Consider the following 16,811-nt stretch of genomic DNA (forward strand, 5'->3'; position numbering starts at 1 on the left):
AAATGCCATCCTCTGAGTCAGTGCTCTGAACTCAGGTGTTTAATTAAAACAACTTCCAGTACTTTGGAAAGACTGCTCTCCCTGCCGATTGTACTCGAGACAAGCTTTATTAAACCTGTTTCTTATTTCCTCTACCAAAAGGACTGAATGACAGAGGCATGACCAGATCTGCTGCTTGCACTCCATTCTTCAACAAAAAGTGGTAGAAGCAGGGAACATCTTTCAAGATCCTTCTGTCTTGTGCATTTGTTTATGCTGTTACAAAGCAGAGGGAAAGCGCTACATGCTGTATTAGGTCGAATTTGATACTCAGCCTGTACTTACAGAGTAAGGGAGTTTTCTGTAGAGACTGCTTGAAAGATTTATTTCCTTCACAGGAACAACGTTTGATTTGTAATTCTATCCTTAGGAAATGCACATGCATCCATTTGTGTTTGTTTGTAATTCCTTGTATTTCAGAGCCAAGGAGAGAAAGACATATTGCTTGTTCCTGCCAAAGGATGTAAATAAAGCAGCTGCTTTCTTTCACCCTCTATAATGGCCATCACAGAAACCTGTAGGAAGCAGGCATGATAAAGGGCACCAAATGGGTGAGCCAATGAGCTATATTTACTAGCTTTGGTTTTTAGTGATGGCTGGGCTTCTCTCCATGCCAAGGCAGAGGGGCTCTGGCCTTGTGGGGGGCTGTCAGCTCAGCTCTCGGCCAGAAAGCCCTAGTCAGGCTCCTGCCGTGGCACTGGCTGGAATCTCCATTTTCCCATCAGCCTGTGGCTAGCAAATGGTGGTAGGCATTTGGCATAAGGGCTTCTCAGCCTCTGCTACCAGAAAGTGTGAAGAGGAATTTCTGGTTTCCCTCCTTCTCTTGCATGTTTGTGTAAGTAGTTCTGAACCTCACCTCTTCTGCAGTAACAGTTTTCTTTAGCAGTGGTAGCAAAAGAAAAACCACAAAAAACCTAAGAAAACCACAACAAAAAACCCTCCCAAAACACTAGATCAGCAGTTCTCCTGCTTTTCTGTCTCTAAAGTCTGGTGAGGCCACATCTGAGATACTGTGTTCACATTTGGGCTCTCTAGTACAAAAGAGAAGTAAAAGGTACTGGGGAGAGTCTGATGAAGGGCCATAAGGATGATGGACTGAAATACTTCTTGGATGCGGAGAGGCTGAGAACTGGCATTGTTCATTCTGGAGAAGAAAAGGCTCAGGGGGATTTCCCTGACATATAGAAATAGAGGGTAGGGTGCAATGAAGATGCTGTCAGGCTTTTTTCAGTGATGCATGGCATCAGAGCCAGAGGCAGCAGGCAAAACCTGAAGCCACAGGAGGTTCTCTCTGAGGATTAGGAAACACTTTTTACAGTGAGGCATGACCATTGGTTAATTGGCCATTCTCATTTCCTAGTAATGGAATTGCTCGTAGTTAAAATTGTTTATTTGCGTGTACCTTGACAAAGTACCCGGGAACAAACTGAAAAATGTTTGCAGTGTCTGCAAGGGTCACTGCTGAGTTTTCACTTTTGTTCATGTTGAGATGTTAGCTTGCTGTAACAGCTACAAACTTTAAAACTGGGACTAGGCATATTAAAAGCACTGTACTGTTGTCACACTATTATAGTTTTGCTCAGTCCTTCAGCTGGTGGGCCAAACAAGCACCCTCACTAGAAAGGGCTTGCTGTTTGTCAGGGACATTGAGCTATGACTGTTCATCTTCATGTTGCAAATACAGACCACCACATGGAAAATGAGGTGCTCTGCATTTTTTTTCTCTGTGTATGTGTTCATTTTTCAAATTCAGAGTTGCCAGCTGTAGAAGTTTGTTGTGGAAAAATGAAAAATGGTAAGTTACCAAAATGTGTTGCAGAATTTTATATGGACTTCCCCCTCTCCACCAATATCACATTTCAAGAAAATTGTTTTATAAAACACATGGTTTTTAAAGACTTTTTACTATCCCCACTTAATAAAAATACTGATTTGACCAGATTAAAAAATTACACTGGAAACACTTCGGAAATGCAGAGCTGAAGTGCGAGCTAGACTGTGGATTTGATTTATTCCAGACATAATTAAGTAAAACCTTGAGATCCAGACATTCCTTGTGTTTGAACATTGTTCAAAATCTAGGTCCAGACATGAATCTTGCATTGGAAGGTTGACCAGTTTATATATATCTTTGGGGAGTGTTAAACAAGATTTGACTGGACCTGGAAGGTAATGACTGCTTAATATTTTTGATGAATAGAGAGGAGTTAAGGATTTCCTGGGGATGGTCCTGAGGTCATCTTGCATTTCACAAATACATCCTGCAAGAAGAGGTTGCAGACTGTCCCATGTGTATTGCAAAACTAATGCCAGCATTGATAAACTCAGTACATAGTGAGAGTGTTTGGTGAACAGAGTATTCTTTTTCTGCATTTAACACAGTTAAACAAGGTGACAGTTTGCTTAATGCAATATTGTTTTGATTTGATCTTTTAAATTTACTTTTCTGCAAATTTGAGATAGTCAAGGTGCAGTAATCTGAATTTAAAATGGAGGATATGTTTCAATACGTTGCCTCAGCATACCTTAGGAGCCTGCCATTGGGTCAAGAATGAAATACTTGGAGTAAGTCATATTTTATGGACTATTCTGAAACAAAAAGCATGGACTTCTTCCTCTGGGTACTTTCACTGCCTTTGCCCTGATCCAAAGCCCAGAGAAGTCTTTCTATTTTATGTGGTTGACTTGGATTGGGCTCTATCTTAACAATGCCATTATGTCAGCAATAATATTTCAGGAAGCTGAAAAGGCATCTTGATAAGGAGGGAGAGAGCAGCCAGGACTCAGAAACTGCTGCCACACAGCAGACTGTTCACGCAGCACGAGTGTTGTTTAGAAAGTGATGAGCACTTTGGAAAAACAGATCTGCTGCAACACATTGCTTAGGGATACTGAAGTCAAAGAGCGTCCAAACATTGCTTTGTGAGTTGCCTTTACTGCAAATAGAGTTAATGTTTCATTATATTCGGAAAAATGCTATAGAATTACCTTCTGGGCCTCATGGAAAAAGTAAAACAGCAGGAATGCTAGTTGTAACCCCCTTCTCAGATGCCAGGAAAGACTCCTTGAGGCTGCCATAACCTAATAAGATATCCTGTTGAGGTCAAGAACATTTTTTTTTCCTTCCCTGATCTTTCTACCTCAGGCAAGGAAAAAGGAACTTAAATTAGTTAAAGGAAATAGAAAACACAAAATGCTGATGCTCCGCTTGTTAATTCACATGCAACTGGGATACACATGGGGGAAATGCTTGTGTCCTTCCTTCTGAGCATGGTTGCATGGAAAAATCCCCCTGCTCTGTGCCTGGAGATGGGTGGAAGTAGGGTGACCATGCCTGGCTGACTCTGCTCTTGGGAATGCAGGAGGGGCTGGGCTAGGACGAGGGTATGCAGAATTTTACAATGACCCAGACATTATGAACTTCTGCACATTGGGGTATTAAGGATTACATCCCTAAGTGGCTTAGCTTGGAAGGCAGTAAGTATGGGCAAAGAGGGCCTCAGAAACCCCTGGTCTCTGGCTCTCTTTTGTCCCTGAGCTGGGAATTAAGTCTAGCTCTGCTGCCCACCGTGCAGCTCAGACTGGAAGTGGGAAAGGATGCCCAGCACACAGCAAGGGGAAGAGGAAATCCCTAGCCACATGACTTTGTGCAGATGGTCTTGGGCTCCTCACATAATCCTCTGCTTTTGTTTCTTGGGGGAGACCCCACCTCTCCTGTGCCTGAGTGTAAGCTTGTGTAGGAGGCTCAGTGGGGGAATCTTGCTGATTTAATCATTCCTTACACGTTGTTTGCCTGTGTATGGGACAATTGAGCCTGTAACAATCAATCTTGCACGCTCTCAAATAGGAGAATGCTACGTATGATCTAAGCTACATGCTGAAATCTGGTTATTGGAAATGAATTTTATGGCTGAATAGTCCAGCATCATGTTGTCTCTCTGCCTTTTTGGGCTTTTAGTTATTTAATCACAATGTCATGCCAGCAGAAGATTTTATGTTTTTCTATTTAGCTCGCTGACTTAATCTTCTGCTTCTGGAAATGTTTATATGCAGATGACAAAATAAAGATTTTGTAAGTAAACTGGTGGCTTACTTTTTGATCATGTTAATTGAAAGGCTTATCTTTGTAGCATCTCTTTAAAGAATAAGGAGTTTCCTGAAACTCCTTAACTCCTATTAATTTTTGCTATTTCTTATTCGTATTGTGGTTGCTTAAGAACAGTAGTAATAATACTAATTTGGAAGTGTTCTCCTTCCATTTGTCCTTCCATCAAATTGGCAATTCTCTGTAGCTGTTGTGTCCTGAATGGTAATCTACCAAATATTTACATGTCTTCCCTTATAGCTTTTGAATGCATTTGTAAATCTCTTTCTTCTCACACATGGTCTGTGTTTTGGTAAAAGAGGTCTAATGCAGACATTCCTAATTACTGCACTAACATTCCTTATGAAGTTTACATGAGGAACTCTGTTCAGATCTTAGGTTTTGAAGAGATTCCAAACTTTGGAGGCTGTGAAGAAAATAAGACAGTCCTGTTGATTGTAAGACTTGCATTTTTTCCCATGTTGAGAAAGGCTAGGATTAGGCGAGATAATTAGTGCTGCAGAGCATGTTTGATTGCTTCTAAGTGACTGAGAAATAATCCATCATAGGTAAAGCTGCTGTTACTAGTAGCATTCCCCTTCATTTCTATGTATGTTAGAGGTGGGAATATGTTTGAAAGATCTAGCTAGATTTTAGCTAGGAGCGTTGCTTGCCTGTAACCTATGTGCTGTCTGCAGTTGTTTATACCTGTCATCTATCATATTGTAGATGAGAAGAAAAAAAATCAATAAACAGCTATTTTGCCTCCCCCTAACTTCCCATCTGTTGAGATGCTTACTGTTGCTCACTTAGCATTCAAGCTTCAAACTGCGTTTCAATTTTTCTCTTTAATGTATTTTACTTCTCTACTTAGTTTGTTGAGTGTAGTGCTTAGCAGCAACACACACCCTCTTTGTTCCGACTGAAGGCTTTAAGCAACATCGAGATGATGATCGACTGAGGTGCATATTATTGTGGGAGCTGGCGCCCTCCATCTTTCCTTGTAGGGTGGAGATAATAGAAGCCTCTTGCCTGCTTAACTCCTGTGATTAAAATGGGACACATTGTGATGTTCTCCTCAATTAGCATGATCGGCTCCTGGGGAGCAAGGGAACGCTGGCTGGGGTGGTTCGAATTTTCCTCTCTAATGAGTAGAAAGAGTCTTTTGAGAATTGCTAAATAATTCAGGCCATTAGGAATCTGTCAACTTAAACAATGCCTGCTCTGACCAGAAAAATGGTTGTGAGCAGTTGGACACCCTGGCAGATGTTGAACTTGTTCTCATTGTTCACTCTGCTTCAGGCAAATAGCTTTGCAGGATTTGTGCGTGGCTCTGTTGAGGCAGTGCGTGTGGGTGTAAGCAACACATGTTAGCCAGACTCCATCTAGCTTTTATACCCAAGTATTTCTTTTAGATAATTTAATGATATTGTAATAAGCTGCTAATATTGCCATTTACCAGTTTTAGTGTGTTTGCCAGCTAGCTGTAATGAGAAACCACAATCAAAACTCAAAAAAACCCCCAAAAGGTAAACATCGTCCCCTCCCCAAATTTGACTTCTATAATAGTCCTTCTGTTGTGTTAGTTTCGTATTTTTGCCTTTTGAAGTGCTTCTCTACAAACAGAATGATAGAAGTATTGTTAAGCAGAATTTGCTGTATACTCCTCTAACCCTAGGATCTCAAACTTCTGGGGAAACATTAATGTCTTGAAATATTCTATAAAATCTTTTGCATATTCAGGACTATTTTAGTTGAAATTCATTATGCAGCAGTCTATGTTATATGCCTTTTGGTTTATGTTATTGAAGTAAACAGTGTTTTGACACAATTTTCTTAGAAACTTTGCCATACTTATTCTTCTGTAACATTTATTTATGTCTCCACATTTCTCTAACTTAATTGATGAACCCATAATCAGTATTCTAAAGAAAAGTTATATAATAATTTAATAGGTTTGGTTAGAAAACAACCCCTTAAAGCTTCCTACCCCCTAGCAACTGTTTGTGCTTCTGTCTTGAATGCATGACAGCAAATAGTCAATTTTGCACAAGCAATTAGCTGGTCTGTTGGATCAGTTAATAGAACAAGCAATGGTAGTAATGCAATGTGAAATAACATGTGTGCTTTGTAAATATTTATGTTATAAGATCTCCTAGTATATTCTTGTGGCAAATGACTCTACCTTCAAGTATTTTTACATGTTTAATAGACAAGTTTTTTTTTAAATGGCATGTGTGAAGGCTTCAGTTGTCTTTTTGTAACGTAATGTATTCCAAAAACCTTTGCACTCATATTTCTATGAGATTTGTCCAAGTGTTAGATTTTTGTTCCCACAAATTACCTGTCCTAAATTGAGAACCTTTTTACATGTATCTATTGCAGTTAAAGAGCTTTTAATTATAGCTTGGAAGATACAAACACCTATTTAATTAAAATTATTTGGATAACTCAAATTTGTTGCTGTTCATTGGATATTGAAAAAGTGTATTGTTGAAGTAGAGTGCTTGTCAAAAAAAGGTGCATCAGTTCTGCTCTACTGATATTGGATGTACTGTACAGCAAGTACTGTTTAGGACAGGTTCCCATCTCAGTCTTGTGTATCAGTGTTTCTTTTTCAAAATTCAGCTTTTACTGTTAGTTCTAAAGTAAAAAAGACTATTGAAAAGCCTTTGAGGTTGTGCAGGGCAAGCCTCTCTGTTGATACGGGTACTGCTGCTTTTTTGAGGGAAACCTTTGTCTCAGGGGTTAGCCCTTGTGAGGGCCTTGTTGGTCTCAGATGTTGCAATGAGAACACTGTCAAAACAACTCCTCATTTTTATTACTGAGCATGCCAGTATATGGTGTGGGATTATGTGCTCTGTTGGGATCAGCTGTCATAGGTGTGTCCTCATGCCCACCTCAACCCGCTCCCTGGCGAGATGGAGTGAGAAATGGAGAAATCCTTGATGCTGTGCAGGCACATACTGCTCAGCAACAGTGTAAACAGATATGTGCTATCACCACTCTTTTGGTCACAAATCCAAAACAGAGCACCATAGAGGCTTACTATGAAGAAAATTAGCTCTATCCCAGCCAGTCCCAAGTGCAGGATTACTGGTGGGTCATTGCATGCCAGGCTTCTGGAATGCAGCATGCTTAGTTGATGAAATTGAGGCTGCATAGTTCATTTTTTTTTTCTCTCCTATCTTGGCATTTTTCAGTAATGCTTATGCCATGTGTCTTGCCATCATGTGATCATGCTTTATCTTTCTTAATTTAATCATACTGAAAGGAATAAGGCAGTAACTAGAGGCGCTTTGATTCCCCAGCTATCCTCTGCAAGACTTGAAAATGGACTATAACCCCTAATAGTAAGCCCTTGTCTACAGTGGTGCTAAAGAACCATGCAACATAAAAAGAAAGGAAAAATTCCATCTTGCTTTGAAGATCATATGTGTTTTTTGGCATGCCTTAAATGGCAGTGGATTCTCACTCTTTTGGACACGAGGTCTGTGTGGAGAGTGTCTGTACAGCAAACTCCTCTGCTGAGCTGGGCAAGGGCACACTCACTCCACAGGGAGATGGTGATGGGGAGAATCGCTTTGATCTCTCATCACAGCATTTCACAGAGAGAACAGGAAACTGACAGAAAAAGTGGTAGGCACTTAGGGCATGGTAAGTCTCTGGGATAACTAAAGGTATAACACTGTGCTCACGTACATCATGTTTTCATTGCTTAACATCTATTCTGACCTATAGCCAGAGCTGTTTGGCTTGTGTTGATGATCTCATTGAGTAGGTGAAATGGCCTGCTTTCTGGTGAGCAGGAATGGGCTAACACACAAGCTCTTGTCTAGTCTTTTCTCAAACTCCTCTGAATCAGAATTAAGAGATGAGTGACTACAATAATTTTCTGTCATTTTGCATCTGATAAACATTTTGAGATGAGAACAGAAAGCTAAGTGTGTGTGCAGTGGCTTGTAGAAGGTTGAGTTCTCAGAAACTGAAGTGATGTCTTTATGGAAGAATTTCCTGGGATGTAAGGTTTGTCTTCACCACTGGTTGGATGGAAGACCATTCTTGTGCGGTTCCACTTCCAGGCCAAAGATACCAAGAATGGATCTGAAGTACAGTTTAATGAGAATATTTCTTTAGCAGATGTTGCATGATTCAGATGTTTCAGTCATGAGATCAGCAAGGCTTTGAAACTCATCTCTGGTTATTATGCTGTTGACAACAACATGCAATTATTTTTTAGCATTAGTTACACTTAGTATAGCATAGCTTCCCAGCTTTCTTGAGAGCTCCACTAGAGGTTTCTGATTTGAGAACCCAGATTTCCTACTTCAAAATTCTTTAATTCCTACATAGATTCTGTTTCAGAGATCATGGGAACCTGGTTTGGATTTCATGGGAAGGCTCTGTACGCATCTGTGTAACAGTCTGTGGTTAAGCCATGATTGGCAAGACACTGATATCTTTCCACATGTGCCCATCCAGGACCCATCTGTTGAGTATTAGTTGGGGGACCTTATGGATCAAGGATTTTCACACGGCTCAGCTGTGTCGATGTCAGGTGAGCCAGGCAGGAGGGGTCAAAAGGCAAAATGGAGAACTGGCATTTCAGAAACAGACTGGACTGTGTCTGGGAAAAGATATTTTATAGGCATGGCAGTGGGTAAGACAGTAGGCTGACGTTAGGGGAGGAGGCGTGTCATTGTCTCAGCATGAATGCTGGGGAAAGGTGCCTTTCCTATCTTTTTCTTCATGGATTTCCATTGCTTAGGAAACAAAACTGTGGTGACAGTGGGATTTCTTAGCATTTTTGAAGTAAAATCTATGGTTTGGAGTGTAAAAGTGATATAGATGATAGGTTAAAATACCTGTCTTTTATTTTGAAGATTCATTTCTCCTCATCTATAAAATTAAGTGGCTTTAAAATATCTTTATAGATGGAGAGAATTGAATTCTCAAAATTAATACACACAACTTTATTTTTAATTCCCTTATGGACTTTTCTGCACAAACTGTTCTTGTTGCAAAACAGAGACATTAAGAGCCATTAAAATACCAGAGACATACATTAACACAAGCTAGGGGGGTTCTGTCTTGCTTTACTGAAATACCCCTTAATTTCCTGTGTGACCTAGCAGCTCCTTAGAAAATAAGGATAATGACTCCCTTTCCTTTCCCAACAATGTTGTGATGATAATAGATTTGTGGAAGATTGTGAGGTGCATAAATACTTCTCATAGTAGTAAGAGATTATTCTATTGTTTTCTCCATGGGGCTTGCCTACTCCTTGTTGATCTCCAGAGAATATTTCATTATCAGGTTGTCCCAAGTTGATAATGGCAAGGCAGTGGGTAAGAAAAGGTGGATGTGGAGAGTCAGTTTTGGGAGTGTAATAAATAAGGACTCTCATGTTGTAACCCACAAGCTAGACTGTATCACATAAATCAAGAAGAGGTCAGGAAAGTATCCCTTTAACATGCAATGTCTGTGTGCTAAAAGTAATCAGTTAGGTATATTAGACATGAAATTTTGAAAATAAAACTTACTTGAAAATGAACTTGGGGGTATCAACTGAAGTCTTAGTATCAAATTTAATGAATGTTGATTGCCTTGTCACAAAGAGAGGGCATGCATTGATGGAGCAGGCTGATGAATGTGGAAGGTATAGTGAATACACAGGTAGCAGCAAGAATAATGCAGCAAGAAATCTCCATGTTAGTCCCAGGACTTGGATCTGGCCTTTTAGTGAAATAATTGGACCACAGCAATGCTAAGTGAAAAGAATGTAACTGTACCAGGAATATGAAGAAGAAAATAGTCTGCTTTGCCCAGAGGGAAAAGTTTTACCAGAACAAGCAGATGTGGAGCCCACAGACCTATATTCCATTGTAGAATTTAGGAGTATGGGCATAAGTCATGGACTGCTCTATTAGGTTTTACAAAAACTGGCCTATGGAACTTGCATATGGAAAACTTGATGGAGGTCAGTAGAATTAAAGGAAGGATTTGACCTTTGCCATGATGAGAAGAGTGTTTTCAGTAATAATATTGTTAAGTTGTGAAGTTTGAGAAGAGATCCAAGTCATTGTTTTCCAGTGGATAACTTAGTTATAGCTGGGCTTTGGAGATTAAATAACATTTTCTTCCAAATTACTTAAAAACTGCTGGGTTCTGGAGTTTCCTCTATAATGAGTCTGAATAATGGACACAGTGAAACAGGGGTCCACTTTTAGATGGCAATTCCTCTGTTACTGAGCAAAGCATTATTTCATTTTTGTGGACCTACATATTGATTTGGGGCTTTTGTGGGCTGCTAAAGCTTTTTATTATAGTGTTCATGAATTTATTTTCAAATGAACACGTCATCTGCAGTGTAACTTGGCTGTATTTTCACACTTGGCACTTGAATGTAACTCTGCAATTTTATTAGAATATTTGAATAAATGCATTGTTTTTTGGCCGAGTTGGTTCACCAACTGCTGCTGCAATCAATGAAGTTTTGGGCTTTTCTGGTAATAAAGCAATTGTTCATGCACCTAACTACAGATTAATAGCCTAGCTCTGTATATTGAAATTTCGGTGATGCCATTTGCATGTGAAGAGACGCATTTTATCAAAGGTCAGTTACTAAAAAGCAGTTGTTAAAAACATACTGGGAAAGGTAATTCTTTCCATGGGAAATGTGTAAATGTCTGACAAAAGAAAGTGGCAAGGAAGAGAGTGCCAGAGTTTGTGGTTGTATCCGTGATGCTGTTGTGCAGAATTGTTAAACACAATTGAGGGCTGCTCCTAAGAGTGTGTTTTCGTGACTACAGCATTCCTGCTGTGGTTTGAGGAATTACATTTTTGCCAGGGTGTCTCACTCAAGGATGTTAGGGTTACCTACACCCTCCTAGCAAGCTTAGGGAAAAAAAAAAAGCCAGGAGAAAAACTCACAGAAGACAAAAAAGAAAGAGGGGAAAAAAAAAAAAAAAAGAGGAGGAGACCCTGGAGCTACCTTCAGGCAGGCAAGCGCCTTGCAATTCAGCAGATTTCCAAGCAGCTTTCCTGTGGAAGCAGCCTGGAGGCTCAGGAATGTGGGGTCAGACAAGAGCTCAGTCACGGTGTATTCCCCGGCGGCTGCCCGGCATCGCGGCAGGGCGGCCCGCGTAATCGTTCCAGGCGGCCCGTGGAAAACCACCCTCTGGTTAAGCTGCATCATGCTGTTCCACCAATGGAAAAAAAATGAACGGGAGGAGGGTGTGTAGCCTGCAGACAAAAATACATCCAGCCTCGCGCAGGATCTGTTTTTAGTTCCCGACGGCTGTGCGCTCTGAAGTGTTAGGCACAGTTTCCTGGCATGCCCAGGGCAGGGAGAGGCTGTGTCTGCGTGTCCCTGTTCCCGTGGCAGTCTCGGGGCAGCCGGGAGGCTGCAGCAGCGCCCCGGGGAAGGTAAGCGGGACTGGGGACCGGGAGGGAGGTGCTGGGGGAGAGCAGTCAGTTCTCTGCTCTCCGGCTGCCGGCCAGGGTTGGAGCGCTGAAAGAAAAGTGGGGAAGGACTTGGGAAGCCTCTGAAAACGGAGTGGGCTGCTGCGGTGCCAGGACTTGCAGCCCCTCTGCCGCCTCTGCCACGGGTGGCTGCAGCCAAGGTGAATGGTTTTCCTCCAGAAAACAGTTCTTGGTGGTCATCTGTCAAACTCTATTGCCTGAATTGCTAAATAAACCACTGCTGGGATCATTTTACATCTCTGCTATGATGGGGCAGGATTTTTTTTTTAAGGCAAAGTATGAGAAAGTGTGTTTAATAGTACTGTGGTTTCTGTTATGTTAAAGTGACTCTTCTAATACAGTGAATTGAATAAGCCCTCTGAATCTTTTAATTTTTTTATTGTTCTGTGTATTCTCAGTAATACTTGGAGTGTCTTACAATAAATAGTGTACCCAAGCAAGGGCGCAATGTTTGTGCAGTGTTAGAGGAAAAAAATTCGGTCAACACTACTACCACTGCTGAACTGGGATGGTATGGAAAACCAAAGCTTCTGCATTTGCCAGAGGTAGGACCGGCACAGGTTTTGATCTTTCTACATAAATTTTTAGTACGTAATTGTACACAAATAGTGAAAATGCTATATTCCGTGGCAGACAAAATAAAAATGAGGAAAACGCCCCAAAAAATAGGGAAGTGCCTTCGTGCCCTTGGTTTCCTTTTTTTTTTTTTTCCCCCAGAGTGGTGATTAATTGCTTTGCCATTCAATCAGAGTTTGCAACTTTGTTTGTGTTTGTTGCTGATGTGGTCACTGAGTTAATTTTGTACACTGGTGACTTCATTCTGGAAATCATGCATTTCTTTCTCTTTAGGGTGGATGATTTGTTACACAATGTATAGTAAGTTACAATTTAGAGGCAAGAACTGGAATTTTTTTATGTGATCACCTTCAGTGGGAAAGGGGTATCCATGTACCATGGGTGGATGGACTCCGACTAGGAGAGTCTGTAGCTGTGAAGCTACAAAGCAGGTTTTTTTTTAAGTGAGGAAACCTAATCCTCAATGTACTCTTTTTGTTCTTGTAATGTGTGAGTAACATGCTGGTACTACAGGGGTACAGGAAAGGAAGCCTTCAGCTGTGTTACTGCTGTAGAGCTCTTGGCATGCAAAAATCAAGGTCTGATTTCAATTTTCCAAGGGACTGTGTCTCAAGTTTACTTTTGGTGTCTAACTTCCAGATCCTCTGTCTTCTTCAGGAAGTTCTAGGGCTGAAGGTAGGAAAGCATTTACTTTGGAATCGACACCCTCAGGTTTTTATGAATGTGTAAACTGAGAAGTAGAAAAGACTATGCCAATTGTGGCCTGTTTTCCCCCTCTTGCTTGTGAAGCAGGCAGTGTAATAGGTGACAAGCTGGGAGTTTTGCAGCCACCCCAGTTCCTGTCCCTCAGCCTGAAACACACTGTACTGCCAGTTCCTAAAGGAGGATTTTCTCTGACGCCGTGGGTGAAGAGTTGTTCCAATAGACTTGGAATTTGTTATGCCAGAAAGTCTTTGCGGGCAGAATGTGTTAATGTTCCTGTCTTGGATTGTTCTTCCTTTCTGCCATTTGCTTCTTTTCTTTGGTAGGGTCTGTGTGGCTGCTGATGCTGTTGTGAACTGCGTCCTAGTCCAAAACCAACCTTTATCCTATCTTCTCCACAGCTGATGTTTTGGCACTTACAGTTTTGGGGGATATGTGTGAGGGAATATCCCTGTAGCATCCTGCTGATGTGCATCCTGTGGTTGTATTTGATAGCATGAGCTGGTTGCTACTGAAACAAGAAAGAGACAAGAGCTGGTTGCTACTGAGACAAGAAAGGAGAAGGGCAAACATTCCTGGTGGAGAATTGGGAATCCCAGTTTGACCAGAAAGCCCAAGTCTCCCTTCCTGGTGTTACTGTAGGTAAAGAGGCCTGAGGTAGAGACCTCTTCAGGAGTTTGTCTAAGCAAAGCCTGCAGTCTTGCACTCGGTCTCCAAAGTTCTGGGCAGCAATGCCGGAGCCCAGGCTTCCCTGCTTGGAGTATCTTGGCTCCTTTCAGGTGCACCATCCTCCCCAGATGAGGCCTCAGGCTGTGAAATCCCCTGAAAGCACCGTGTAGCTCTGCACCAGGACCCGACAGTGTGCTTACAACCCAAGTAGGTGGAGAAGTCTTTCAGATCACTGAGTTAATTTCCCCTCTGAGGGCAGGAAATAGACCCTTAGACACATCAACTCTTTAACTACTGCAGCTACTGCATTAAGCCAAGATGTTAGCTGGCGTTCTTGGTGGGTTCTTGTTTTTTTTTTTTTAAACAAGCTTAATGGCTTTTATTTAAATGGATGTGCACTTTAGCCATTGTGTATAAATTCAATAACATTTACAAATGGTGAAATTTGTTTTTCCTGCCAAAGAAAAATAAGTCCCTAGAGATTTAGATTGTATCAGCACTGGTGTAATATGATAAGAATCTTCAGGCTTGATCCAGCCTTCCATATTGCACTAACTTGAAAGCTATAAAGCCTAATTCAATAAAGCTGCCAGAGTCTTGGTCCTAGAGTGATGGGTTAAGCAAAAGAAGGGATCACGTCCCAGGTACGGGATGTTTAATTCTGATGTGCTATAGATGTGAAGCACTGTAGATCTATTAGAATTAATGTTATTTTAAGAGAAGAAATCAGAAAAGGAGAGTATCCCTTTCTTGCTTAAACTGTGAAATTAGAAGTTCATCTGCAATATAGGTATGATTCACAACATGAAAAGAAGTGTCTAGGCTCATAAAAGCTGCTTATGTTTAATGAGAAAAACAATTGACTTTAATTTGATGTGTAAGCTACCAAACAGTTCCTAATACAGGAGACTAGAACTCTACAGAAACAAATGAGTGAGTGAGGAATTCTGGCTTCAAGTTGAATTTTTTAGGCAAAATAGTCCTTTTTCTTTTTTTTTTTTAATACAGGCATGCTTGTGGTGTTTTAGTTATTCATTCTTTGAATACGGTGGTATATAATGCAAAGTATTCTGCCAAGAATACTGTGGCATAATTATTATGGTATATTTTTATAATAGGAATGTGATTGAGATTGCAGGAATAAGAAATCTGCTTCTGATTTGTGGAAGCATGTGACCAGAGTGCGTAGTTTGAAAAAATACAGTAAATTGTTTCCAGTAAGAAACTCCACATTTAATCCAGCTAGAGTGTTGTGCTAACCTGCCCCTCTCATTAATTTCACATATCCATCCATACAGGAAGGGGAGGGCAGGTTCACATTCTAGCATTTTGTATTACTTTCATATTAAAAACCAAAGTAGATTAAAAGTTAATTAAAGCTTCAAACCTATAATTCTGCATCCCTGTAAGAATTCACAAAGCCCAGTGATTCTTTGGAAAACTTATGGACACATTAAGTTAGTTAAATACAATCTCAAAGACTTTGTAAGCCATTTAAAATGGACAGTGTTGTAACTGTTAGGTGAAAGAGGATGTAAAAGTCGTTTGAAAGAAAATACAGGATTTGCTCAGGCAATTCAAACAAAAAATAACACAAAAAGCTTTTCCTGATGTAAAATACCACCAGTGTCACTGCTATACATCAAACCCTGCAACATTTCTGACTCCGTCCTCTGTTAAAAGAAAACAAATTGGTAATTTCTTATAAATCAGGGGATTTTCTGTTTAGTTTTTATTGTTCTGAAATAGTTTCACATTCTCCATTATCTCTGCTGCTCTAGATCTGAAGACAGTCTCCTGGGGTACACTTAGGAGCTGTGCACTGAGGGCAGCCGCCTGTGTAATGACCCTGGTGCTGCCTTTTCTCCTCTCTGTGCCTCCCTGCTCCATGTGCACAGTCCAGAGGTGACCACACTGGCCCCACTCCATGGCTGGGAGCCCTTACCTGCCCTGAAGAAATGAGGGCTTTAAGGACAGCAGAAAGCACGTGACTCCTCTTGCTTCATCACTAGAGAGTAGTTGGGATGTACTCTGCCCTCAAAGGCCCTTTGTGTAAGTCTTTTTGTCACTGCAGAGTGAGTTGAAGCTCTGCCTTTGTTTGGCAGATGCTTATACTTGGGCAGGTGGCTGTGAGGGACTGCCCAGTAGCAGGTGTTCCAGAATTGGTCCTCTCCTCTCTTGAAAGGAGCTGGAGTAGTGCAGGCAACAATCCTCCTGTTAGTGAAGAAAGTCTGAGGAGTTTGTGATACGTGCTTGCCACTTAAACTATAAGCAAAAATAAAATACTTGGTTAGTTTATTTATTTATTTATTTATTTATTTATTTATTTCCTCAAGGAAAGATTTTCTTTAAAAGTTCAAACTGTGTTCTGCTGTGTCATTGTGAAGAACTGAGAAGGTGGAGGTTGCTCTCGTCTCCCAGGTAACAAGTGACAGGACCAAAGGAAATGGCCTCAAGTTGTGCCAGGTGCAGCTTTGTATTAGACATTAGAAAAAATAATAAATCTCCACATGAAAGGGTGCTCAGGCATTGGAATAGGCTGCATAGGGAATGGTGCAATCACCATCCCTGGAAGGGTTCAAAGGGCGTGTGGATGTGACACTATGGATAAGTGGTGAACTTGGCAGTGCTGGGTTAAGATGATCTTAAAGACCGTTTCAAACTTAAGGATTCTATGACTCTGTGTAGCATCTTATTTTATAGGGATGAGACAGCTAGCTCCACGTCTTATCTATTTCTTAGCTCTTAATCTAGCTCTCCTTTCAAATGCTTTTTACTTCTTAACGATAGGAGGTTTTAAATTTAAGTTCTTCTGCTGGGCATGAAGAGTTTTGTTCTTGGTAATGCTGAAGACTCTCTTGAGTTCCTGCATTTTTAAATGAGCCCTAATTCAATGGTGCCAATTTGATAGCATGATGTTAGCCTCATCTTCACTCATCCATACTGATATTTTATTTTATTTTATTTTATTTTATTTTATTTTATTTTATTTTATTTTATTTTATTTTATTTTATTTTATTTTATTTTATTTTATTTTATTTTATTTTATTTTATTTTATTTTATTTTATTTTATTTTATTTTATTTTATTTTTACTGTTTTTGCCACTCTGGCACAGATGATATGTTTAGTAAAGTGAGACTCAACTTACCTGTAACTCTTCAGTAGATTTTTGGAGAAGCTTCAGCAGGGGTAAGTGGTTTGTAGACCACTTATTTTTTATCTGCCAGTGAAGATTTGTTTTCACCAGCCACCC

General features: G+C 40.5%; 1 protein-coding gene across 11 annotated transcripts in view; it reads left to right on the forward strand.

Annotated features, from left to right (window-relative positions):
- The window catches only part of TIAM2 (TIAM Rac1 associated GEF 2), a 166,911-nt gene that overhangs the window by 58,195 nt on the left and 91,905 nt on the right, over window positions 1-16,811 (forward strand). Inside the window, exons 1-2 of one of the 11 annotated variants that reach the window (XM_038131916.1) lie at window positions 10,709-11,551; window positions 12,007-12,153. The exons of 8 other annotated variants lie outside the window; for them this stretch is intronic. The gene's annotated coding sequence lies outside the window, so the exon portion shown is untranslated. Of the gene's footprint in view, window positions 1-10,708; window positions 11,552-12,006; window positions 12,154-15,991; window positions 16,022-16,811 lie in introns of those variants that run through there. 2 more of the 11 variants (XM_038131914.1, XM_038131915.1) reach the window with 2 other exon arrangements.

Source organism: Motacilla alba, chromosome 3 (genome assembly GCF_015832195.1).
Source record: "Motacilla alba alba isolate MOTALB_02 chromosome 3, Motacilla_alba_V1.0_pri, whole genome shotgun sequence".
Lineage (NCBI taxonomy): Eukaryota > Metazoa > Chordata > Aves > Passeriformes > Motacillidae > Motacilla > Motacilla alba.